The 26,817-nt window shown below is 44.0% G+C and overlaps 1 protein-coding gene across 1 annotated transcript in view; it reads right to left on the bottom strand.

The window, feature by feature from the left end:
* Nucleotides 1–26,817, bottom strand: part of PTPRF (protein tyrosine phosphatase receptor type F) — a 371,540-nt gene that overhangs the window by 252,650 nt on the left and 92,073 nt on the right. The gene's annotated exons all lie outside the window — the stretch shown is intronic.

The raw sequence follows: 26,817 nt of genomic DNA, 5'->3' as shown, positions 1-26,817 counted from the left end.
ACGCAGCTCTTGCGCCCTTCCCCAGCAGTGCCACAGGCAGCCCCGCTGTGCTAAGCCTTGCCTTGGCCTTAGGTGCAGAGCAGCTGCAAGCTCGAACCCTTCCTCCACAAAACACCCGGAGGAGGCAGCATCTCAGCAGGCCAGCAAGCATGGCTGTCTGCCCCTACGAGTGCCAAGCAGGCAACCCCCTGGAGAGCATTAGCCACTGAGCAGTGCCGGGGCTACCAGAGGAGCCGGCAGGGCTCGCTTTCTTCCTTTCTTGTCTGTGCACAGAAAAACGATCAATCCCGCCTGCAGCAAGGATACATAGGGAAGGACATCCAAAGGTACTGGCACAGCAGACTCACAGGTAGTGACTGCCGTGAAGACCAAACCAGCCACTAACAGACAGCTGTGTGAACCTGCAAAAGTCAATTCTTTCTTTTTGAACAAGCCAACTGCCCTGAGAAATCCCACCATCACCAAACCCTTTTCCATCAACTGTACAAGAGAGTTTCTAGCAACTTACTGGCGACAGAAAACTACGGATGCTTGGCCCTTTATTTTTGAAATCATTCTACTTGGATTTATCCCCCTACACGCAAGCCAAACTTACTTCAGCCGAACGAGAATCCTATAAGCCCCTCTTTCCTCACAGCAGAGTGGGAACAAGTAGAACAGCTAGTGCCTTCTTGCTTTACTGAATTCATTATATTAAACCAAAAGCAATGTCATCTTAACTTGAAAGGACTTTTAAAAGAGCTTGAAGCAATTCTGCTGCTGCAGCATTTTTGTATTTTGGATTAACTACAAGCCTTCTTAACCCCTCCGAGTTTGTAAATGCACATACCCATATCCTCCAAAGTTTTCAGAACAGGAAATCTCTGAAATGTTAGCAAGCTGAGAGTTAAGTCACACAACATGTATAACTAGTGTAATCTGAGCTCCTCTACACATTGAAGAAGTCCAAGTTTTAGGTATTTTTGTCCACAAGAAAGGGCCTGCAGAATATGGTAAATTACCTCAGACATTCCACATGTCTCATGTGCAATTTCCTCCATTAGCATCCCAGGCTCGTGGGGACAATGAAAAGGTCAAAATCCTTCTACGGGAGGGAGTGCCGAAATAATATTAAATGTTACCTTTAAAACATTTCCAGTTAGTATTATGGAGAGGAGGAGTTTGTAAATTCCTGATTACCATCACAGACCTTTTAAGCTGTTTTTGTGCCACTTGAGTATATCAGAAGCTAGAAAAAAAACCTTCGTAGCAGCTTTCTTGAAATGAAATATTAAAAAAACCCTGCCACCAATAACTGCTTTTGTTTGATGCAGTATGTCATTTTCCTGGACAGCTGAAAGCCTTAGGCAGATATGCAGAGAACAACAGCAAACCATCTCATCACTCTTTTGTTTATTAAACCCCAAGTTTATTCAAGCGGCTATGAATCCTGAGCTATACAAAGTCTTCTGAGCCACTCCACACTCAGCAATCGATAATGGGGGGCAGAGAGAATCAAAAACGTCCCTTAACTTTATTAACTTGCAGAGAAAGCATCAGAAAGCGAACCCTTTCATCTCAACTCGCGCAGGCTAAGAACAGCGAGAGCGACGGTGACCAGAAGCAGGCCCACGCCAGCACGGTGCGACTGCTATCAGACACTTCGGGTGCATGATACAGCCCTTGTGAAAAGTGTTCCTGGACACAAGGCTCTTCTAATGCATTTGCTTCTATAAATACCACCTCCTGCAGAACTGGGAATACCAAGGCTTTATGTGGTTGACATCAGGGTGTGGACAAGCTCACATGCTGCCGGTGAAGTTATTGATGTCTCCGTGCCCATTAGCTGCTTTATTTCAAAGAATTCCCTCTCTGAAGTGGTGTCACAGCCAGGGAGGTCTCCCGGAGGCCAGCAGACTTGCTCACAGATGCGGTGGGGTCCCTTCCTTCACCCATTCAACAGCCGAGAGGAAGCAGGGAGTGCACGACCAACCGTTATGCAGTATTTCACTGCTAAACAGCCGCTGACCACCGGGCAGGCCTGTTCTTTGCTCGCTGTCTTCAGCCAAAATGCCCCCAAGCATTTTATAGCAGGGACAACTGGGACTTTTTTTTTTCAGCATTACTTTTCAGCTCCCCTCCTCCTCCTCCTGCCCCCAAACTCTTCACACCACTGCAGAGCGCTTTCGTGGTGGTGCACCCCAACCATCACTGACACAGCACATGGATCAGGCTCTCTCTGGCTGCTTGTGCAAGGCACCGTTCACAAAACAATCAAAGAACCAATTTAAAGCGAAGTTTTAGGCCTTCTTCCAGCTCTGCTGTATTTTCAGAGGATGCAAGTATGTCAGGACAGGCTCTACACACGCTATAGATTAATGGATGCCAAGCAGCGCCGAAGTTGTCTCAGATAAATAATACCGAGAGGAGATGGATGGCATAACAAAAGGAAGATACAAACAGTCCCTGCTCAACATTACTTCGAAAAGGGCCATCTATACTCTGGCCCATTCACACAAAAAAGGAGAAAAGCTCTTGTTATACATAAAATTGTATCAAAAGAGTGCCTTACAGGCCACCCTATCACTGTTCATTTTCCTACCAAATTCAATAAAAACATATACCTGTTATTCAGATTAAACAGCTGCAGCATTAAAGGCCTTGCTGCAGCGTTTGGGACGGTCCCAGGCCTTGTTACAGCACCAGACCTTGTTACAGCATGCCCTGCCCTTGCCGTAATCCAGGCAACGAGCACACTCATAAAGCTGACACGGGCAATTTGACTGGCAGGAAGTCTAGCCCCGGGGGCGCCATCCATCACTGCCTATGGCTGCATTTCTCCCCCCTTTGCTATCTTTCCTCACACACTTCCCAGTGCTCAAGTGTGTTTCAAGACAGCTGAAAGGACGTCACCTGCAATCTCAATTCAGCACAACGCTAAGTAGCCAAGATGGTTCAGCAAGAAGGTGCCTAACTTTGAGGTTTATTGTACCTCTGCAAGGCTAATTCGTTCCTGTTCCAGCAGTGCCTACAGCAGTGTCCAGCCCCAGCCCAAAATAAGGTGGGAGAAACATGCATTCAAAACAGGCACGCGCTTTTCGTGCTGCGTGGTGGAGGAGCTGTGTTAGCAAGGAAGCACGCACCACAGCCGACTGCATCACCTAACGGATCCATTAGTATTGGTCAATGACAAGAAAAGTACAGCCTTTCCTCCCCTTAGGTAAGACACTAATCTATTACAACTCTACAAGCCAGGGTAATTAATCAAAAGTCTATCATACCATATAAAATGAAAATGGCTCCAAGATGTGCCTGTACACACCAATTAATTATTAAGGGAGCATTAGCTGAAGCTTTTCACCTGCCATTTAAAAGTCGGGGATAAAACGCAGGCACAGCAGCCGGTGCCCCCCTCGCCCCACTTCGGGCCACGGCCAGCAGGTGGGAGCCAGCAGGTAGCCCCTCCAGCCAGCCCGCGCTGCAACGCCTGCACATGTTTGCCTGACATTTCCACTTCTGTTTCAAAATAAAGTCCTCAAGCAGCACAGCGAGGGCTTCCTAAGCAGTAGAGTGAGCATTCCTCGAAACCACCAACCGTGTTGTTTTCAGCTGTGTGCGCACGGCTGTAATCAATGGGAGCACTTAGCAGCGATGAGTACGTACCGGCAAGAAACAAACGCCGGTCCTTTATGCCACGGCTGTATCTTCTTCCAGACCAAGCAACGAATCGAGACCGCCGACTGCGCTGCAAGGAGAAGCACCGAGAGGGCTGGAGCTTAATTAAGCCGAGGTAAATACGCCCCAGCTCAGGAGCAGACAAAAATCACCTCTGTAGCGCACAAGCCAAGAGCAGACGACAACACAGCAGCTTCAGACTCTCTCATATTTCTCCCGCTTATGACCTGAGCTTTATTCTAATTGCACAAATTGAAGAATGATTAGCAGTTGTGTGGACATTAAATGCCCTGCTGATGTAACCAAAACAGATTTGCTTTATTTGCAATGATTACTTAAGGCCATAGCTGTGAAACTAGAATGAATCAAAATGAAAACATACATTAGAAACACAAAACATCACCTCAGAAAGGAGGGGGGTGGCAATGTAGGCTCAGTAATAATTTAAAAACCACACACTTTAACATCAGTCTTTCCAGAAATAGAGAGGCAGGCACCTTTTTCATGAAACACCATAAACCTGCAAGTGTGCTTCTCATCCTTTACAGTCTCCAAAATGAACTTTTATGAGTACAAACACTAACAAAATTCATCTTGACTATTTTTTCCCCCCAATCAGGCCTTCATATAGCAATCCATATCCAATTTTATGATAGATTTTTTATTTTTTTTTCTGAAAAGTGTTATGAACAATTTTTAGGATTAGCAGAAATACAGGGTCAGGACAGAGACCAGCTTCCATCGAGCCAGGGAAGCGCAGCGCCGATACCTGCAGCTGCCCGTGCTGCGACAACCTCCGCAGGCAGCACCTTCTCTGATGAACATCCAAGTGGGTGTCAGCACTTCTGGTGGCGTTTGGGAGGTAAATACCGAGCTACAACTTTAAACATTTTTCTCTCATCTTCCATCTTTCACAGATGCTCCTCTTTGCAGCTTATCTCCCAGCTGAACAGTGAGAAATGAGGACCCCAGACTGGCTGCCAGCCAGCCAGCCTTTTCAGACTTCATTTCTAATACCATTACCTATGAATACGTTAAATTTACTTGTGCTGCCAGTCACCACCTCATTAACCCCACCAGGAAAGCAACTAACATAAATAAAGCTCACAAAATATATAAATATATCTATATGGTAAGAAAGCCATACCTCTTTTCTTAGCACATCATCTAAAAGGTAGATCTCAAGAGGTAAGTCTCTAGCCATTAACCAGCTACTTCCTTCTCCCCACAGAGGAAGAAATTGTGTTTCTCTCTGACAGCAATAGATGATGTTACTGTCATTACAGCTGTTTCAGAACAGTTTTAAACTACAGTCATATTTCAGAGCTACCTGCCAGAGCCCTTGTTCAAAACTTTAATCTCTCAATGTATTGTTTTCAAGAGCAGCTTTTAGACTCAGCTGTCCAAGTCATCACATACACAAAAGAAAACGCATACTTGATGGGGGATGATACAAGCCTACCCGCTGCATGCACAATACACAGTTCAGGCTTCTCTGGCGCCTTCCCAGCCCGCAAGACCAGATTTTGTGCATGCATCGAACAGACAGCATCGCAGGTGAAAAACTCCAAGAAAAGGTTCCCTGAAGGTAGGGACGGGCCAAAGTTGGAGGCCTTGTTGGACATCTTCCTCCCTGCACCGTGCAACCACCGCCAGCCTCAGCTGCTCTGCCTCTCCAGATTTTTTCACTTAGCAAGCAGATCTCACTGGTTTTACTTGACTTTGGGGTAGACCTGCTAAGAGTTTTCTTTCCAAAAGACTTTTATGCATGCTGTATATACATCATATTTATGCATTATTTGTGCATTTTATATTTATGTCCATATATTTATGTAAAAGTGATACCGTGGACGTATTTCACCATCAATCCGTTGTAATTTTCTTTTGAACGGCTCCACCACCACACCACTGTGCTTTGCTTTTACACTGGAAGCAGCAGAGCAGAAGATGGCTGTGTTTTCAGCAGCAGGACAGGTCCACAACTCCACTCCTGCCTCCCAACACAAGGACTCCGGTGGCCTTGCAGAGTGACTCCACTTTGGCACCTTTTACTCCCCAATTCTAAAATCAGCAATCGCACTCATCCGCCTCCTTGACACTATTTTGTGAGAACAGATTTTTAAAAGCTATGAAATGGGAAAGAGTAAATACCGCTATCTCATAAACATCATCAGCTTACTCCACTTACTAGACTTCTACAAAAACACACAAAAATTTACTTTGCAAAAGTTTTCTGGACAAATTTATTCCTCGGTTTCTTTAAATTCTACTAAACCTTTAGTTTTAGGTATGACCATTTATAATGCCATGCTGGAAAAAGGCTGCAGAACATTTGAATTCTAGTTTTCCCACCTTAAGAAAAGCCTACAAATACACGGGTTATCTCTCTTAACCCTGTGACAACAGAGGTTCAAGCTCTAGCAGAAGAACAATGAGATAAGAAATCAAAATGGTCATCTATCTGCTGATGGTGCAGAAACACTGTATTTACCAGCACTTTCAAATACTGATTTCAGACTAACCTCTTTCTCATAATAGTAATAGCAGAAATGGCCATTTCACAAATGCTGTCATCCAAATGTCACGAAACAAAAGAGAACAAATGATACTCCTGTGAGAGATCTACCTCCCCGCATCTCCTCCGGCATTTAGGAGCCAGCACACAAGGAGAATAACCCGGCTCTTGTCACCCAGCTCACTGCAAAGACTGAGCGAGCAGGGGGCCTGCACTGGCAGGCCGGGCAAATGCCTCCCTTCTATCCACAGCCCTCACACTACTTTGCAGATAGGATCCACTCAGCACTCATCTTCTTAGTTACGCACCAACAATTAGCAGGAATCTTGGTGGGCTGTGCTTTTCACCTGGTAAGAGGGCCCCGTGAAAAAGGGCTAAAACTAAGCGTGGCAGATGGAGCTATATATCCTGCCCTTCTCTAGAGAGCAGATTTGTAATGCAAAACGCTGAATTCAAGATGCGACCCACGGATACATGGAAGCAATCAGAACCAAACTGATTAAACAAGACCCAGGTCTCCACACGGCGCACTGAATGCTAAGCAGCACCGAGGATACCTCGGAGAGGAGACAAACGGCACGCCGAGCCACGCGCCAGCAAGATCGTCACCGCACGGCTCCTGCCTCTTCAGAAACATCAGGCAATTCTTCTAGCAACCCTCCAAGGCCAAGGACATCCACATCCCATAAGTAACTGCTCCCAATCTCAGCCAGACATACTGAGACGAAAACCTGTGCTCACAGGAGCTGCCCGTTTCGTAATGGGGATGCCTGGGGAAGCGATGCTGCGATCCACACAGCCACATGCAGCTGCACTTAGTGCCAAGCCCTCAGATTCAGATTTACAACACCCCAGGTCAGAGGATGAGTTTACATTATCAGCCTGGTCTCTCGCAACCCCAGAGACAATACATTTCATCGAGCTGCTGCTATCCTGAGCCCGAATTCTGCTTGACTGATGCACCTCTCCTTGATTCAGGATGGGAGGAGTCGGGGCTGATGCCAGGGGCAGGCATGGAGACAGGGAGGGGACGTGCTGCTTCTCCTCTCAGCACCCCGAGAGATGCGTGCCTTGTCTCCAGCTTGAGTATTTATGGCTTCAGCATCTAGTCACACCTTCCTGCTCTGCCTTTCCCTGCCTTATTAAAGTGTATTTTTATATCTTTGCAACGGGAACTGTGCTTTCCCTCATCAACACCGATCTGGCTTCACAGACCTCCCACTCGTTTTGCTTTGTTGGCTAATGGCAGAAGAGCAGAATGAAAAAGCCCCGTGAGCTCCTGCAGGCGCACCCCTGCTCGCAGCCACTGACACACGCGTGCAGCCCTGCCACTGCCGCCCTGGCTCAAACGGCCACCAGGAAAACTGAAATTTACATTAAGAACTCCTCCAGTGAAACATAAGAGAACCACCACCCTTAAAGCTGGTTTTGTTCCATTTTCGCTCAGCAAAATGCATCCCTCAGACAGCTGGAGCCAGCCCCGTTTGCTATTTCGCCGTCTTACACCTCAAAGTGGGTGAAGTCACATCGTCCTACAGGAATGAACGTATTCTGACATGCACCAAAATGAACAGAGACCAACTACGCCATAAGTGAAGACAGTTTACGTAACGCTTTGCAGACACCTTCTTACAGCTTGTGCACCACAAACAAGTTCACTTTTTTATTCAGGGCTTAGGGAGAAGAAAAACTTGCCTGCCAGCACAGCACTCGCCCACTGCTTTACTGACGCACGTCCCACTGAGCGGCTGCACAACCTGCACGCCTCTGTGGCCAGGTGCTTTTGGAAAATTCCCATCATACATGCACATGCACAAAAGAGCAATCTAATAAGCAGAATATTTAGAGACATTATTCACGGACACCTATGGGGCCTCCGGGAGCGCACTTCTTGATCCAGGTGAACTGACTCGATGTGCAACATGACACTGTGGTATCCTCTTTCCTCTCCTCCCTCTCCCCGCTCCAGCAATTTCTTTGGAGTACAGGTACTCATTTTTTATTTGTCGTCGTTCTCAAATTTTGACAGAAACTTTGTTATTCCACCAGATTTTATCCCTTGTTATTTGGCAAATGTTGATTCCCCCCCTCACCCTCCCACGCATCTCACGTGGAATCGCTACAGCCTCTTCGGTGTAAGGAGAAAATCGCATACCTTTATCATCATCCTGCACGCTCTCCAGTTTGAACAACACCGGCACTGCCTGGACACTGGAGCTCAGCGTCCAGCTGCTGCCACGTGGACCAAGCCAAAGAAACAGCCTCCTGCTGTCCCTCTCGAAGGCAAGGCGCCTCCACGCCCCGTGCTAGTGCTGGGAGTGCAGCAGAGCCCCGGCTCCCAGGGCAGGCAGCGATGCGATGGCTGCAGCCCCCTTATGTTCCCCTGAGCAATTCACTGGCATTCCCATGCCACGTACCTGATTTGTGACCCTAACTTTTGGCTGATGCGATTGTGGTGGTATGAACATAGGTTCCTAACATCTCACAACAGCAATATCACAATACCCAATATCTAATGAAAAAGAAAAACAATAATATTTTAACTAATACCTTGCAAACACTACTGCCCAAGCACTTCTCCGGGACGATGGAGCGATACCGTGAAGATAATGGATGAGTAATGGTGGTGACACCCTTGCTCCACAGTCCCCTCCAAGTGTGAGGGGCTTCACACCTTTGTACCAGGCACCCTCTTGATCCTTCAGCCTCCAACAAGACAGGATTCTTTTTTGCATTCTTTTAAGACATGCCTTAGCACTGAACAGCCTCCTCCACCTGCACTGTCTGTAAGCAGGAGTCAGGACTGACCTCTGTGGACAATGCATCAGCATACAAGGCCAATGTTGAGTACTTTCCAACGCACGCTGAGATCTGTGGATAGGAGATGGTAAGTAAAAAGCAAAGTAATATTACAGAATACAGCAGGATATTGCTGGTATAAACAACTTTAAAATCACCTTTTAATGATAAATGTCACCATTGGAGCATCAAGCACCAGGAATGCAGACTTGGTGAAGATAAGGTGTTTTTCTCTCTTGAAATTTTTAATAAAAATGTAGTTACGAGACTAAATTTCTTTCTGCTAGGAAAACTTCAGAATAAAATGCTTGCTATTTCTATATCCAAGGGCTTTTTGTGTTTATGCGTCTAGCCATTTGAGATTCAGCATACATCCGCTCTTGAAGTTAAGAAAGCATGGCCCCTGCTTCCTCTTCAGGAGTAGGGAGTGATCAGCCAGCTTTCATTTAACATGGACAAATACATGATTTCAGCACTACCCATCACTCCAACTTCAATAATGAAACAAAGAGTATTCCTCAGACTAAAAGGTTTGAAAATTTACCTCCCTTCATCTGCCAGCCCACTAGAAGAAATTAAGTTGATGTCCTCCAAAAGATTTAATGGAGGAGAACAGACTCTTCACAGGCTGCCTTAAAACGATGTACCATTGTTCTTGGAATGACCAGTTGTATCCTAGGATAACGCTGTTGATAAAATCCAGAAATGGACATTGGTGAATGCATTTTCTGGAAAAAGGAACTAAGACTTTAAGTTGAAAATGTTACCCATCACAAGTCTCCTTTGCAGGACCAGTTAATCTGTTTTGTATCCACATAAATCTAGTGTTTATTCCTAAAGGTTTAAGTGATAACAGCACTGGCAAGTCATTATGAATCCAACTGAAAGCCAACCGCCCAGTAAGTACAAACCAGAAGAAAATGAGGATCAACTTTTTTTAATACCTGATTTTCATAGTCTCAAAACTTCTAAGTAAAATAGGACACAACTAGGATTCACATCTAATAGCGAAATCATATGCTCTAAGACAGTAGAGAACTTTTAACTTTGACTTTAATCCTTTGAAAACCATAGCAGGTTCTTTTAAAAGAGGAAGAATCTGGCGTATCAACAGGAATCACCACTACCCCGGGTTCACAGCCTGAGTTTTCACAGCAGTGTTCAGTGTATTGTAATACATCCATCTCTTGTAACCGAGGCTGTAATTTGAAAATCACCTCTTTGAGCAACTGCGATGGGTTAAGTAGTCACAGAGTCCAAGTCTAGTCACCCCCTCAGATACATGGATTCAGTTTTGTGCAGTGAGTTGGATCAGGGAACCCCAAGCACAAGTTAAAAGTAAACTGGGTGGGGGGAGAAATACAATTTTTTTCAACCTGAAGCAGATTCCTGATCTGATGCATTGTGTGGCTGCTAATGATAAAGTAGATTTGGAGCAAGCAGAAGTAAGTGGGTAGAGACTGGAGATGCCCGGACTGCCTCTAGAAGCAGCAGTCTAACTACACACGGTGACCCAATTACTGGATAACGCGAAGTACTTACCAGCCTCTAAAAGAGATTTCAAGGCAGTTTTAGATTGATTTTCTTTTGCAAAATAATCTCCTACCCAGGGACTATGGTTACATTTCAACAACATCAGAAAAATTTGCTAAAGCCTATGTCTTCTGCAGTAAACAATCTCTAAAGGAAAGGACCAGCATGCTTCCAGAGCCAGAACAGCACTCCTCCTTTATTTTCAAAATTTTCAGGATGTTAAACCCTTTGCAAACCCTTCAGAAGGAGAATCTTCTGGTAAATGCTGTGTTTCAGCACTGCATTCACACATTTCCACTCCTATTTTCGATGAGAGCAACTGCCACAGGCTTCCTCACCTTTTATGAGATTTACTGAACAAGAAGCCCGAAGATTTCAAGATTTACAACTCATCTAGACTAAGTTCCTTTCAGCAGCACAGCTACACCTGATAATGACCTGTTAATGAGGATGGCCCCTCTTTGAAAAGATGCCTTCAAGGATTTGTCTCCTTCCTCAGCCAGACCAAGGATCGTGTCTCTGCCTTGCAATTTGATCTGGGAATCACAGCTGATTGCAGTGCAGAGACAAGATAGGACCTGTAATTCCTTATAAATTGATGAAAACAACGGAGAACAGCCCCTGGACAGTGCATTATATTCGTGAAACTTCTTTAAGCACTTGCCCATTTATTTTGGGTAAAGGTTCAGAGTGAGGTGGTCACCAGCAGCCTGACAAGAACAAGACCAGGCTGCACATCCTTTGCAACCAACCCTTAGATAATTCTTCCTGGACAACTGGAAAGCCTCCAGATGCTCAAGACAGTAAGGCTGTACTCATTTACCAAAATACTTATTTTTATTTAGCTCTAATATAATCTTACAAAGTCACCAAAATTAGGTTCCCCCCCACAAACCCCCAAATGCCTACAAATTACAGATCAACATGCAAAAACTAATGATGTTATTGTAGGAAAGGATATTTGGTAAAAAAAAAAAAAAAGTAAAAATGGAGACTACTTTCTCTCTTTCTTCCTTTATTTAGTGATTAGAGGGATCAGAGCCTCAGATTTCAGGAACAGATGTTTTTTAATTCTGAAGGCTTAAGTCCTTCCTGGCCAAAACTTTGACATTTCTACATATTGGCTTATCGATCAAAATAAGAATATGTATCCCAGGTAACTTCTTCTGTTTTGAAACAGAGATCATAATCTTTCCTTGCAACATACTTGTTATTCTTATATCACCAATGAGTAAGGCCTTTATTATCAGCTTCTGAAATCCTCTTTATACAATCTGGTTCTTCAGCTCCGCGTGACTTCAGCTCCAAAGCTCAGAGCGGCACCAAAGCGTCTCCTCCTAAAACACTATTCCCAGCCCGAAACCGTCGCAGTGTACTTAAAAACTACACAAGGAAAAGAAAACAAGCTGCACTGTGCAGCTTTCCTGCACGATACAATTGACTTCATAATTTCCATAAACCCCAGTGAGAAGTTATTGGGTTGTCAATCTATTCTCTTCCACACACCAGATTTTGGGAAAAAATGCACTAAAGTGGCTGATTTACTAATTCTGCCCTAGGTACTATTTCAGTAGCAGATGCAATCTAGCCCAAGAGAATAGTCTCATTTAAATGAGCAAAATGCAACTACAAAGCTGGTCTAAATTTAGTACAGTTCAACCACCAAGGAAGGAACATTTATGAGGTCATGGGACAGGTCTGTGTTACTAGTACAGACGTGACCCAAACTGTCCATCTACACCAATGTGAGGTGCTACTAGGCGTAAAATCAAGTACAGATATATGGATATACTTAGGGCCCACTATATCTTAGTATGATTGCTGGAAACTCCATTAAGGTCATAAATACAGTGAGAGCTGACAAGAAGTTGAAGAGAAGGATAGATATTCTCCCAGTAGGAGAAAATGCTCTTAACAACTACCTATGGGATTATGAAAATAGGCTACTTAAGTATCTGCAGCTATTAGTGAAATTGTATTGCCTGCCAGATCTAGGAGAGTTTTCCCTTTGAACACATGCTTGGAGTACTTTTTCTTTTATCAAGGGAGTATAAACACTAATCTTTGGGGAGGACAAACAAAGCAGTCTACCCAGCATGGCGAATGGACGTACTCGTTAGCCCACGGAGAGCATTAGTAACTTGCGGCATCAGCACGTTACGGGAGAGACTGTCATTAAATCATCGGGGTTGTCACTTACTGCGTGTGAGTGGCACGGCCGGGGTGTCTGCGCATGGAGACGTCGCTGACCCAAGGACCTCATGAACCACACGAAGCACAGCAGAGGAGATTAAATGCAATTGGAAGCAATGAACGATCCTGAAAATACCACTGCTGAAAGTGTTCAAAGAAAATAAGAAAATTCTGCTGGAGCATCACATGTGATTCTTCTCCCTGAGAACACCCATTTTTCTCCTATTTGCACACTCCAATTTGGCTGAATTTTGGGCTTTCCCTGTGAAGGAGCTGCTATATCAAGTGTTTGTGGAATTTTTCTCGTTCTTTCACCTCTGCAATGTCACTAGCATAAAGCTCCCTCTTCAATCTAAAAATACCTCACATAGACTTGTTAGATTCACAGAAAGACTTTCAGGAACATCAGTAAGACCAAGATGCATCTACTAAACTCTGAATTACAGATTCTGTTTTTGAATTCTAGAAAAAAAAAGTTTTAAGTGACTAGCATAATTATTTCTAAAATTAAATAACTGCAGACAAACTGCTGCTCAGTGAAACTGAGAACTCTATACTATCAAAAATTAAAGGTAATTATAATGTGTACGGAAAGGGCACAGCATTCTGAGTGTTAAATCACCTTTAATTATATTTTCTGGATTTGTAACACTGACATTTGAATTCCCAACACTATGCTTACATATCAGGTTAAATAAAATACGCAAACAACTCTATTCTGCATCACCTTGAAGGCTTGCAAAACAGACTTGTGTTTGAACACATTTATCTTTTTCCTTACGCTCTTTCAACTATTCAACAAGACCACAATGTATACTTCTGGAGTCATAATTGGTCACCAAAGCAACAGCTTGGATGCCAAAAGCAGGATTTCAACTTCATTGCACAGAGGAGCAGGGAGAGAAAGGTGATGGCAATGCCTCCATTGTAGCCTTGATCCCGCGACTCAGCCACACAGTGAACTACAAGTCGTTCATGCGCTGAATCCAAAATGAATAACAGGGAAAGCGACTGAAAATGAGACTTTGTTTTCTTTTAACTTTTGTTCCTTGTACTAATGGCCTTTAAAGTGGTCCAGGCATTAGGCTCAGGCAGTAACAAGAGGGATGAGAAAGATTCCTGGCTAGATTTTCATCGCTCCAAGTGGGTGGAGAAAAAAATTTGACGAAAAAAATTCTCTCTCTTCAATCAATTCTCTTGAAGTTGTCAATTTTCTATTTATTAACAACCCTTAGAAAGGAAAGCTTGCAACACAGACAATGCACAGCACTGACAGCAGATCTTGAATTCCTTCCTCGGAAGGGAAAAAAAAAAAAACAGAAAAACATTTACATACCAGGGGCCTTTTCTCATGTAGTCAGCTAACCGTGGTTGTATGGATGGGGTAAGAAACAACACCCACTCTCCATAATTTTATTGCTTAACTTCTTACAGAGATCTTAGGTTTCTTTCCAACCAGTCTAATATTCTGCTGTAAGAGGATTGAGAGAGGGTGTTTGTTTTCAGGTCTTTCCCCCCCCTCTATTTAGTGATGCCCTTTTCCTCCCATACTGCAAGACAGCTGATTATCAAGTTTCACAATCCAGCAAAGAGGCTAAATTTGGGGATTTCCCTTACTTGCCTCCTTTATTTAAAAGGTGTTACATTATCCTCTTCGCAGTTTGTGGTGCAAATACTGCAGCTGCTAAATATGTATTTCTCCACACACGCGCGCGTTATTAGAAATATTTACATTAATTCAGTTGTGACAGACACTTCATTTGCCCCAAAGAAATCCTGCCTCAACTAGATGGCGGTGGCCACGTGCTGCAGAGCCCTGGGCTGTGGCCAGGGACGTCTCAGCCGCAATGCCCCTGCCTGTGCCCACCCCACCTGAGCACCATGGTGCTGGAGCAGTGGTGACGCGCTTCTCCCTCAAAGCCACACAACTCTGCCCGGGATGAAGAGGGACAAAGGGGGATGGTGCTGAGGGATGGGGGCAGCTGGGCAGGATGGGGAGCACCAGGGATGTGCTGGCCCCAGCATCCTGCCGGCAGCTTCCAGGTCTGTGGAAGCACTTCTCCAGCTTTGTGAGGGGACATCTAGCACGGGAGTTTTTCACATTCAGAAAAGCTTCAAAGCAGCTTCAAACCACTCCTTTTAAAATCTGCTGCTGTCGTGAGCCACGCACACATTTTCTCCTTTGCCCAGGCACAAGGCATCACATGCTGGAGCAACCAGAAGCTTGCACTGCAGCATGTCAAACCAACATATTAAGAAAGACCACCCGCTGCAAAGCGACCACTGTTAACCTTGACAGCCCCAGAAATATTGGGCATCAGGGAACAACACGAGTTTAAAAAGTCGGCCTTGAAGGATTTCAGCAAAGAATTGCCTACAATTGCCTCTCTCTCCCTCTCACTGAGGTTCCTACAACTGGATACACGTCGCAGGTGCAGGACCATGCCAGCAGAGAAAGACTAAAAGCAAAGCCTATTTAATATCTCTGCAAATAGCTTGCAAAAGGCTTGGCACGCGCTGTCGGCAAAAGGCGTGACAGGTCGGGATTTCTTAGTTCCTTTTCTTCAGGATCACCTGGAAAAGATGACGGAGCTGTACCTCCGTAGGCAAGATAAGCAGCCATGACCTCACCAGTGTGAGGCAACGCTTACAGAAAGATTTCATTTGACGCCATTTCAGCTGCATTGGAGAAAGGCATGGGAACATCAGTAAATAACTTAACAGTTAACGCCAGCACTCACCAAAACGCTTCATTTGTATCTGCCATCCCTAAATACCTCGACATCTGCAAGTGGGATGGTTTTATTGTTTCTAAATACACAGAGGCACGTATTCCTTAATTATACTTTAAGCCACGAACAAAGGTCACGCGCGCACTCGCAGCGAGAGGCAACAATCCAGTCACTGTATGTTCGGTAAACAACTCCCATCACTTCGACAATTACCAGCAGACCTTTAGACTTATGCATCTCTTGGCCCCTTTCATATTGGAAAAACATCATTAAAACAGATTAAAACTGCTATTCCAGTCAAACTGCTTATCTAATGGTAGAAGAAAACGTGGACCTGCAATTCTCTCCTTCAAAACAAATGATAACATCGACTGTTACTTCAGACTCTTAATCTTGGAAGGAAATATTCTCTCTAATCAGAGACTCCTAAATCTACTCTCCCTTCTATTAAAACTATGTATTTGCATAATCACAGAACTGTTTCAAAGAAACATTTTTAGGATGGATAAACACAGCAGTCATGTGCTCAGATATGCTGAATTAGATGAAATACTTTAAATGTACATGAAGTACAGTTTTACAATTAACATCTGCTTCATCTTTTTTTTGGGTAAGATGACATTTAAGCTATATGCACGTTATCAGAGTGCTTTATCTCACAATGCCATTTTCCCCAGAGCGTTCATGTCTCACTTCAATAAAATATCAACACACAAGGGCTCGAAACAGGCTTTACCTGCAGCAGAGACAACTCCCAGACTATCAATTTGTAAAAGCATTGGAAAAGCAGCAAGAACAATATTGACAGATGGCCTCTCCCACACTTTCCCTGCAAAAGCCTCTGCTCTGGCACCACCATCCCCACAAATTAGCCTTTGGGGAGTTGATGGATAATGAAGCATTTCAGTCCTCAGAAATTGGGTAGGGGGGATTCCACATTTTTGGTGGTGGTTGTTTTGTCGTTGTATGGTTGGTTGGTCGATTTTTTCCACCCATTATCAGACTTTTTTTGGGGGAAAAAATGAAAACACAGCCGTTAGTGCAAATCATTTCTTCCTCTAGAACTTCAACAGCATTGGGAGTTTTTACTCAATTTGTTAAACTACACAGCAGTTCTCAGGACTCTGAAGTTCCACGGCTGCCGCTGAAATCCACGGGCAATGCTCATCCATAACCAGCGTTCAGGGCGTTTGGCCACCAAAGCTTTGGCAAGTCTGGGACCACAGCATCACTAAGCCTATTATTCTTTTTAAGTTACTTTAATCTCTTCTGCACTCCCCTCTTTCTACCAGAAGAGACAATACCTTGGGGTCATCTTCCAAAGAACAAGCCCTCCTTTAGCGGTACAAAATGAAGCGTAAATGTGAAACAATAAAACACCAGCTCGGTTCAGCAGGACCTTGGCCGTCCTTACTTCCACTTTGCAGGAGGAAGCCGGGAGCACGCGGGGAGCAGAGCTATCCCCTCCCGCCTGCCCTATGGAGTGCAGCTCTAACCTTGAGCCTGCATTCAAATAGAGGGCTGTGCGAGACAGCAGCGGGTGCTCCTGTCCTCAGGACATCGGTGTCCTCAGGAGCAGAGGGTGCATCAGGGCTGTTGTCATTACCAGGTGCGTTTAATTACTGCAATTACCAGCAGCCGGGAAAGGGCTGCAAGGCACCTACTCTTCAAAGGGAAAAGGCAGCACAGGGCAGCACAGACCATTTCAGCAACTGTAAATACTTCACCATCTGCAAAGTCACTGGAATTAAACTACAATTTTGAAAATGCTCATTTATTCCTCCCTGACCACACCACATACGCAGGCACCTAACGCTGACCCCATCACCATGGCATCCTCGGCGTCTCCATGCCTGCGCTCTGATCGATGAGCCACACAAAGTAAATAAAAAGAATTCCAGGCAGAGAGGGCGGAACACATGGCGCACATATACATAAAAGCAAACAATACTTCAACCAACTGTTATTTTTATCCGTATGTAAACAGTAGCACACAGAAAAAGTAAATCTCCTGCACTGCTCTTGCTATCAGACTACTAGAAAAGAATTATTTAACATGGCAAGAGAAAATAAATTTCTTAAGAGCCTAGCAGAAAATCTGAGCTACACGCAGCAGGTGGGCTCGAGCAAATCGCAGGAGGAGATACCCAGCAAGGCAAGGGGCTCCCAGACACGAAGCTTTCCGACCACTTGGGCATTTAAAACACAGGCAGAAGTCTATGGCTTTTCCAGAGTGCATTAGCATGGCACCAGAACCAACAAATTCAGGAGGAAAAAGCTAAGCTGAGCTAGCATTGTGGAAAACCCCTTCCAGCAGCTCCGCCTGGCCGGGAGGCAGCGGGACACGTGCCTTGGGGTGCAGGGACACACGGAGGGGAGCTCACGGGGCGCCTGGACAGCCACGCTCCTGCCATCACACTTAAGTGCACGCAATGGAAAAGTGAGATCCAAAGCTCCTCTCCTGTTTCGGAACGGTACCAAGGGTTTCTCTTTTCACTTCACTCCTGGCTTGCTCTGACTTGATTCAGCTTTTCAAAGGACAATGAAAACTGCGACTTGCAAACCGGAGCTTCACAGATCTTCTGTGCTGCAAAGCGGGTGGCTGGACTACAAAGCCGCTCGTTTTCCACAGCGGCCAGCCATGGCCATTCCTGTGCCGGTGGGATCCCAGCTAACACAGACAGACACCTCTGTGCATTAATTTAGTCCACAGGTGCCTGGACCCCGGATAAAGGACCAACTTTAAACCCGCGCTGCTGCGGCAGTGACAAGAGGAGCTCTGGAGGAACAATGGAAAGAACTTGTTTCTCCACCTGAGAGCAGCCATAATTAGGAAGTGATGGATGTCGCTAGTAAAAGTGAGTGATGTTTTTCAGGAGCTCTCTCATCTGTAACTGCACTGTTTTCAGATAAAATAACCCTTTCTGTCAGGCAGTGTCAGGAATGTCTACAGCCAATCAGTCACTCTGCTATCCAGCAAAAAAAATATGACGTACTTGTCATAACATCTGTAGCATACGTTTTATCAGCCCTTCTTCCTTGTGTACCACATCAGTTAGGGTCTCCGATTCCTGCAACGCCAATAATTTGTACTCCCAAGATAAACAGATAGATTGAAACTTCCCCAAACCCAACTGTGTTGCATGTAAAACGGAACTTCATTTGAACAGCATAACTTTTGCAGCAGCATAAAATGTTACTTGTCACCTGCAAATAATAACCATAAAGCAAAACTCGGGAAAAAGCCCCACTCGTCACCTCCGCACGCTGGCCAGCGAAGCAGAGCCACAAGAAACAGCTCGAGAGAAAGTCAACAAGATAAGCTGGATCATCTCGAACTTGGACACCATAAAATTTCTCACTGTAGCAACTTCATTTACAAGACTTGGACAAACATTAAACTGGGAGAACAAATACCTAACACAATTAACCGGGATTACACGTATGGTCTAAAGTCTCCGGTGTCACTTTGTAGGAGCCAGGAAAGCCTGTCCCAGCTGCGGGATGGGGCAGCCCTTCCGCTAAGCAGACCCTACAGACTGTCACAGCTATCATGGGACACAACCCCTCCACCGCTGCTCCTCCGAACAATGCTCGTCTGCCAGCTTAATGGAATTAGTTTCGAAACAGCCACCAAAAGAGAAGAGCACCATCAGTGTGATTAAGAAAAAGGAGACAGATGAGCAAGACAGACCATTTGTGAATGCTTTGTGTGGTCACCTGTCAAGCAGCCTGGCTATGTTTTTAAGTGATTAAATCAGACCTTAGCAAAAACCTGAGTGTCAATTTCTCAGCATCCTAACCCAGAAAAGCCTTTCAAGAGAAACAACTGCATTAAATTGTTGATGAGGTTCATCAAACAGACTATCCCTCTAAACGGCAATACACTACGCCTCTGGAAGATACCTTACAAAATCTGATGGAGTTTAAAACAGAGTTAACATTTCATTACATAAGAGCCATTCCTGATCTTTAAACACAGCCAGCGTGTATTAATATTTAACCATTGCATGTTACAGACTGTGTATCACTATTACAAGCTCATAGTTATTACTTTTGCAAAACATTGAGAACAAATAGATGCTTAAGTCACTCATCACATGTTTTCTGTTTATTATAATGGGAAACAATACGTTTCTCTGATTAGGTAGATGTTTATTGTATCACATGGCTACAATCTCCTTCGAGCTCCCTATCCATGCGCTTGATACAAAGGTTCCTTACAGGCTATGAAGTTAAACACCAGCATCCTAGAAAACATTCTGGTGCTTCTAACAAAAGAAAATGCTGAAGTAGTGAAGAAATTTAAACAGCTGATTACAGTATTTCCTCTTGAAGCTTGATTGAGAAAACAAACATCTCTATGTTAAGAGACACAACTCGAAGGGAAGCATCCTCGGTAATACCTGGCCCTTTTCAGCCACTGATTAGCGTTATCAGCAGGAGCACCGCCACCGACCTCAGATCTATCATTGGAAAACTTCATCCTCTCAAGAAAAGGAGGATGAAAGTAGTTTACTGAACCACAAAAATTAGGCAGATTGGAAAGGTCCCTAGTCCAAACAAAGCAGGGCCAACTGCTGAAGTCAGACCAGGTAGCCCACATCCTTCTCCAGTTCATTTTCAAGCACCTCAAAGGATGGAAGTGCCACAACCCCTTGGGGCCCTTTCTCCAGCACTCTTCTATGCCCACTTTGAGCTTCTCTTTTCACCTTTTATCTGTCTGGGGCTTCCCTTGCTGCACTCTGTGCACATTGTATTGTGTCCTGTCCATGCTCCCCAGAAGTCAGGCACTGCTTCACCTCAGCCAGCCGCCTGGGGTGGGAGACCACGGTCAGGGAGCTCCTGCTCCAGCCCCGGGCCAGCCACACACTCCTCTGCCCAACTTGCTCCCTCTTTCAGCACCTTTCTTGACTCGCCGATATCTTTCTCGTACTTTGTGGTGGTTGGCAGAAGCTGAGTTAAAGCTTTTGTCCATCCCTCAGCCAAGACAGACGGCAACCGGCCGCTCGGTCCCCTCACCCACTGGCTCCAGCCTCCACGTCTCGCCCATCTTCCAAACCCCAGCCACCTCTAGGAGCTGCCCTCAGCCAGCCCACGCTCACCGAGGTACCAACATGGCTCCATGTCTGGGGCTGAGCAGCACTGAGCACAGCAGAATCATTACCTCAAATCGAATTATAGCCCTGCTAATACACTCCAGATGGAGTTTGTCCTCTCTGCAACTGTTAGCTCCTGTGTAGGTGGTGATCCAGTGCATGTACCAAAGCACTCTTCTGGGGCTGTGCAGCCTAACCACGTCCTCACTGCTTTGTATTTCCTCATTTCAGCTCGGTAAGTTGCATGTTGCAGGCTTCCAAACGCTTTTTCAGTCTACCACAACCATCCACCTCTGAACTATGCTTCCCAACACTTCGCAGCCCCTCTCAGGCTTGCAGATCTTGTAAGTACTCCCCTGCCCACATCAGTGAAGAGAACAGCAAACAAAGCTCAGCCCAAGACAAACAGGGGTGTGTTCATGCCACCCCCTTGGTCCCCTGATTTTCACAGCAAGTTGTAGGTAACTGTTCTTCAAACACAGTTTTTAAACTGTTACTTGTTTATCGTATGATTAAATGTGTGTGTCCCTATTCCACAGAAATGCTACAAGAGGTTACGTCAAAAGCTACTGAAGTCAAGATACATCACAGCTACCACTCCCCCCAACCCCTTATCTTCTTTTTTATCCTCCAGATTCCCAGAAACTGATTAAAAATTTTGTTCCAGTTCTCTAAGCACCACAGCTAGACTAACCAGTCTGCAATTCCCCGGACCTCCCTTTTTCAAAGGCAGGTACTGCATTTGCCCTTTTCAGTCCTCCAAGACCTCTCTTGCTCTTCACAATTTCTAAAAGATAATTGTAAATGGTTCAAAGGTTGCTTGGCTAGTTGCTGCTGTACCCTAGGGCAAATTTCATCAGGCTCTGACTATTTGAATACACCTATCTTATCTGCTTTTTCTGATCTATCCTTTTCCTACTCTGCACTTTACTCCTATCACCTTGTTTAAATTAATTTTAATTAATATGAAGACACTCTCAAGCAATACAATAACTACATGAAACCCACTTAGTATTTTATCTTTCGGCTATAATGTTAGCAAAAAAACCCAGACTATTCATCTATCATGACTGTTTTTTTGGAGATGCAGAAGAACATTTTCAAAAACAAAAAACAAGCCAGATTAAAGACTTGCATACGGCTTACACCAACCCTCAGCTGAGGTGTCTAAAGGGAAAACATTAAGAACTGTCAGTAAACTCCTTTTCTGCAAAGAGAGGATGAAAGAAGAAGCTAACCGCATTTTAGAAGGAACACTTTTCAGTGACTAAACCAGCCTGCTTTGGCTTGATACATTAAAGAAAAAAAACACGACGCTTCCCCAGCAGATAAAACACTTGATAACCAAATGCACGATTTCCTGTGCCATTCCCTTAGTTATCTAGCACTGATCATTGCCAGGGGTAAGGTACCGAATTAGACTGACCACTGGTCCAAACCAGCACAGCAAGTCCCGCTTCTGTCTGAACACCGACAGGTATCTTGGAGCATATCAGCATTTTAATGCACCCACCTGTTATAGCTATAATTTACCTTTCATCAACTGGAAATTATCATCCTCACAGCTGAGACATGCCAACCTATTACAGGAGCATATGTAGTCTACTTCTATGCAAAGTAAACCAGACAGCCTTAGATCATCCTCCGATTTCCGTGTTTTTCTCTGAAATGAACTAGACGCAGTTGCATGCTGTTACCGTATCTCAGGTGAAGCACTGTAACTTCTTAAACTGCTCCATTTCCACCCTCAAAGACACATCAGTCTCTGCTCTGTGATCTCCTAAGCAGAAGATGCAACGTTAATGGAGATTCTGGCTGTCATTCTCAAAAGCAGTTAGTGATTTGAATGCCTCAATTTCTAGTGTACTCAACCTGAAATGCTTTAAAAGGTCCAATTTTCAGGAAATGAACACTCAAAAATTGCCCAGTAGCGGTTCCCCCCCCTAGTTTTTTACATCTAGTATCCATCTTATCTGAGGTTTCTATCTAGAAAATCCTTGTGTAAGACTAAAACCCAAGTACTAGTTAAAAAGACCAAAACGTTTTCCATCACTAGCTGCGATGAAAATGCAACAAATCCATTCATTCTTCCAGTTATACAAAGCACAGCGGCCTACTCTTGAATATGAATCGGAGTACTGTCTTCAATGTACAGTGAGTGATACAGCAAAAACCTTCCCTCATAAAATATTATAATCTTCTTTCAGTGAAGTCTGTTTTATTGGACATAACAGCAGAGCCCGATTTCCAACACTGCCAAAAAAGCCAAGAACTGGTACTTCATACCCTTGCATACTTGTATTTGCTCTTAATACGCATGTAACCATTAGTAATCCCTTTCTTGCTGCCTGGCTCCACTGAAAAACAAATCATAATTAGCAGAATCTTAGGAAATTAGCCTTGAACTAATGATGAATAGAAAGCATAAATGGAGAGAGAAAGCCAAGCCAATAAAATACTGATAGTCTTCTAGGCTGCTGTTCCCTATTTCGTAAGAGGAAAAATTCAGAATCTGTTTCAGTCAGAGGACAGCTTGGTATCATGCAATCGTTCAATTACAGTACAGCAAACCTAATTATTTCGGGCATCTTTAGGAATCCACAGTTCTGCCTGAGAGTACAATACCTACAACAAACGGACACGCATCCATTGTGAGCGATGCCCGCACCCAGGAGGCGCAGCCGGTGCTCCTGCCCCTGCCAGGCCCCGCTGCTGCCGGAGGAAGGCAGGACAGGCACCGGGAATGCTGGGCAGGCACCTCCACACGCTTTTGCATCTGCCATCCCATCCAGCTCGACTTCAAAACAGAAGTCTAACCCATGCGAGGTGGTTTCAGCCAAGCCGATGCTGATACCAGATGGAACGAAACCAAGTTAATTAGAGTTGAATATATCCTCAAAGGAGATCTCCACACCAAAACTTCTTATGCACATTAACTTCGGTAGCATGTATTTTTAATGAGTTCAGCACTTGTCTGGGGTTTAAAAAACACACACACACGGTGTGGCAGCTATTCAAACCCATTGCGCCAGAGCGCTAGCAAGTGCTGACTACAGGGGATGACAAAGTTAACGCTGGCAGTTATGATGATTCTACCTTTATTACATAACCCTCAGATAGCTAAATTAATTAAGTAGGTGAAGTGACACAACAAAAGCCACCTACCAATATGCTGATTATATAATAGAAAAGGAAATGAAAAAGACCAGAGGGCTAATGCTCATGTTCAATTTTGCAAATATGGCTAAATCTTGTAACATCTCCAGCATCTGTTGACACTGTTTTTCATAAATACATTTCTGAAAACATATACCCATGTAGAACACCTAAAGCATACAACTTCAAAGCAGAAACGAGTTTTACTCATCCAAATTTGTAGCTTTAAGCCACACCCTTCCCTCTCCATATGCATTCTCCAAGACACAGCGTGAAGGCAGGTAAATCGCCAACTGGCATGCCCTTTGGGCACCAATCTATTAAAGCACTCCACTCATTTGTAAGATAAGAAGACCTTGTAAAGACTCTAAGTCCAAAAAACTATACACACACAGTCCAATATAAAGGATGCTGACCCGTGCCAATGGATTCAGCCAGTGCCCTTTGGAGGCTGTCATTTAACGTACAGCCAGCAAATACACTGCAGCAAGAAGTAACGGCACCTCCTTGTTTTGCATTAAGCACTACTGAGCTCCTGCCGATGTGGCCTAACACACAACCAAATCACTTTGAATCATATGAATTTTGTGCCAGCATTTTGCAGAAATACATAACCCATATTACAGAAAAGCCTTTAAATTAGAACATAGCATCACATATTCCAAATTGCAAATAAGTTCAAAAATAGAAAGATTTGAACAATTCTAAGAGGACAAGGTTACCTGATGACAAGTGCTTTACACTTTTAAGTCAGAATGAAGAACACTAATCATGCAGAAGCCCCAGTTTTAACTGCAATCCCAATGTCCAACTTTCAATGGTAACGTTGCATGTAAAAAAAATTCCCCAAACCATAATCACAAAGATAATATTTTCCTAGCAATAGCTAGTTCAAGTGGAAAATACTAAGTTGTGGGTGGTTGTTTTTTTGTTGTTGTTTTTCATCTTTTCAGGCAGATTGAAATTAATAAATTTTGTAACTATAACACTTAAATGGAAACTTAACATATTTCTGTATGTTCTTGAAAGAGCAACCATACTACAATTTTAGTTTAAGTGAATGTCAAGACTGCTTCAGGATGTACCGCAGTCTCCAAACTCCCGAAAACCTAATCTGAATTCTGCTAATCTAGGTTACAGTTCATCTTCAGGGGTTCTCCTACAAAATCATTCCTTGATGCTTCAGATTCAGCCTGACATGATTGAAAAGGCTTCCTTTTCTTTCTTCTACCATTCATCTGAACAGCAAAAATACACTGTTTTTTTTCCAGGTTCCCCCGTTCCCCCCAAATGAGATGGACTTTATTAAGGAAATTATTCGAAAAGAACCCCTACAGATAAACTGTGACCTAGATCGGTGAGATTCTGCCCAATTTATGTTGAAAAAAATGATTTACTTTAAAAGATGTTATTGCATGCCACTCAAAATGTGCTTTCAGCCACACTTTGTATGGGCCAAGTCTGTCATCTTTTATTTCCTAAAACTTGAGTTTACATTAAGAATGATGGAAGACCTTCTCAGGGTCAGCTGAAAATTGAACATACTGGAAAAGAAAGGCTAGGAAACTGAGCAGCCTTTGAGGACCACTGTTTGGCTGGCATGACCACAGCTGCTAGCTCAGCTCCCATGTAACATCATTGCTGCTCTTTGTCCACTTCCCCTTCTCCTGACCTGCATGAGATGGGGACATAGTCTTCACACACTACTCTGCAGTGGGCATACACGAGCCTTTCTTCTCGCCCTCCCATCCAAAAAACTGGGCTCAGCTCTGAGGAAACACATTCAGTGTGCCATGCCAAGTTCTGCTCTGTTGTTTCCATGAAACAGATTTCTGAAACAACTCAGGTGGCACATCCCACCACCTAAGCACCATCTCCTACAGCACCCACCAGTGCCTGACCAATGCCACCTGTGCCTAGCAAAATCTCTTCCAACCCAGAAGCTCTTCCCTTGCACTCTTCCAGTGGGCTTTCTTCACCCTCGCAGGACCACACTGTAGTACTTCCAGAAACACATACACAAACATGCATCTACTGTAAAGTGCTCCAATCTTCATGTAAACAACAAGACTTTTTCCTGGTTTTAGAGAAATCTTGTTTGTTTCAAGTATCAGCATCTCAGCTAATGAGTTTTTGCTTCCCTTCTGCACTCCACAAATACTGGGCTGAGTAATGCATAGCCTAATTGACTGTTAAGGTCACTGGCCAGCTCTTTAATCTTATTTAGTACACTTTGAGACAGTTCATGAGTCATTAGGGTTTCATTCTTGGGGACACAAAGACATGTAATATACATTAATACAGAGCATAAATACAATTCAGTGTGTGTATAATAAAGAGTGCAAAATTATAAGATGGCATTAAATATTTCTTTGAAATGTTATCATTTTAATAATGTTGCTTATTTTAATAGACAATAAAAATATTTAATTGTGAGAGCCCCTGCTGGTGTCTTCATAATTTGTAGTGTTCCTGTAGCACTAAGAAAATTCCTTAGGCAGTAAAAGTCACACTTTAAATACCAACTTGAGGTGAAAGAAGGGCTCGAGGAAGACCTATCTTAAAAGTTACTTATTTGAAGCAAAAAAAAGGGTATTTTTCAAGCTGTTATTCATGATATTTGATTTTATGATGTACATTACAATTCAGTGCGCGCACATGTCAGGAACTTTGCAATACTTTTGAAAGGGATCAGCATCACTAATCAGGCACTGAAATCCAATTTCTGGGAGAATCTGGGAGCTCAAAGGTGAACATTTTAACTGGCTTGGAAAGACCTTTGAAAAATAAAGTTGAACAGTAATTATACATAAATGTGCTTGAGAAACTTTACACCTGTCTTGACATGAATCCGATCTTTGTATGGATGATGAAATTCTTGGCATTGCTTTAGGTGATTGGGATGGCATTAGCTTAGGCAGGGTAAGAATTCAACAAGCCTGGACAGGTAGGATAAAGGAGTTACTGACTCAAAAAAACAAGCATGACAGCTTATCTGTTGAAAGTCTAAACATGTTAATCATTTAACATAAACAGATCTGCTGATATTTTTAGAAAGGCATGTCAACTCATAAGTAACAAAGTTAAAAAAGGACACCAGGAGCCCTAACCATATTTTCCACAGGTCCTCCAAGCC

Source organism: Cygnus atratus, chromosome 8 (genome assembly GCF_013377495.2).
Source record: "Cygnus atratus isolate AKBS03 ecotype Queensland, Australia chromosome 8, CAtr_DNAZoo_HiC_assembly, whole genome shotgun sequence".
Taxonomy (NCBI): Eukaryota; Metazoa; Chordata; class Aves; order Anseriformes; family Anatidae; genus Cygnus; species Cygnus atratus.
The sequence above is the reverse complement of the archived record's forward strand: the minus strand, read 5'-3'. Positions and strand labels throughout refer to the sequence as shown.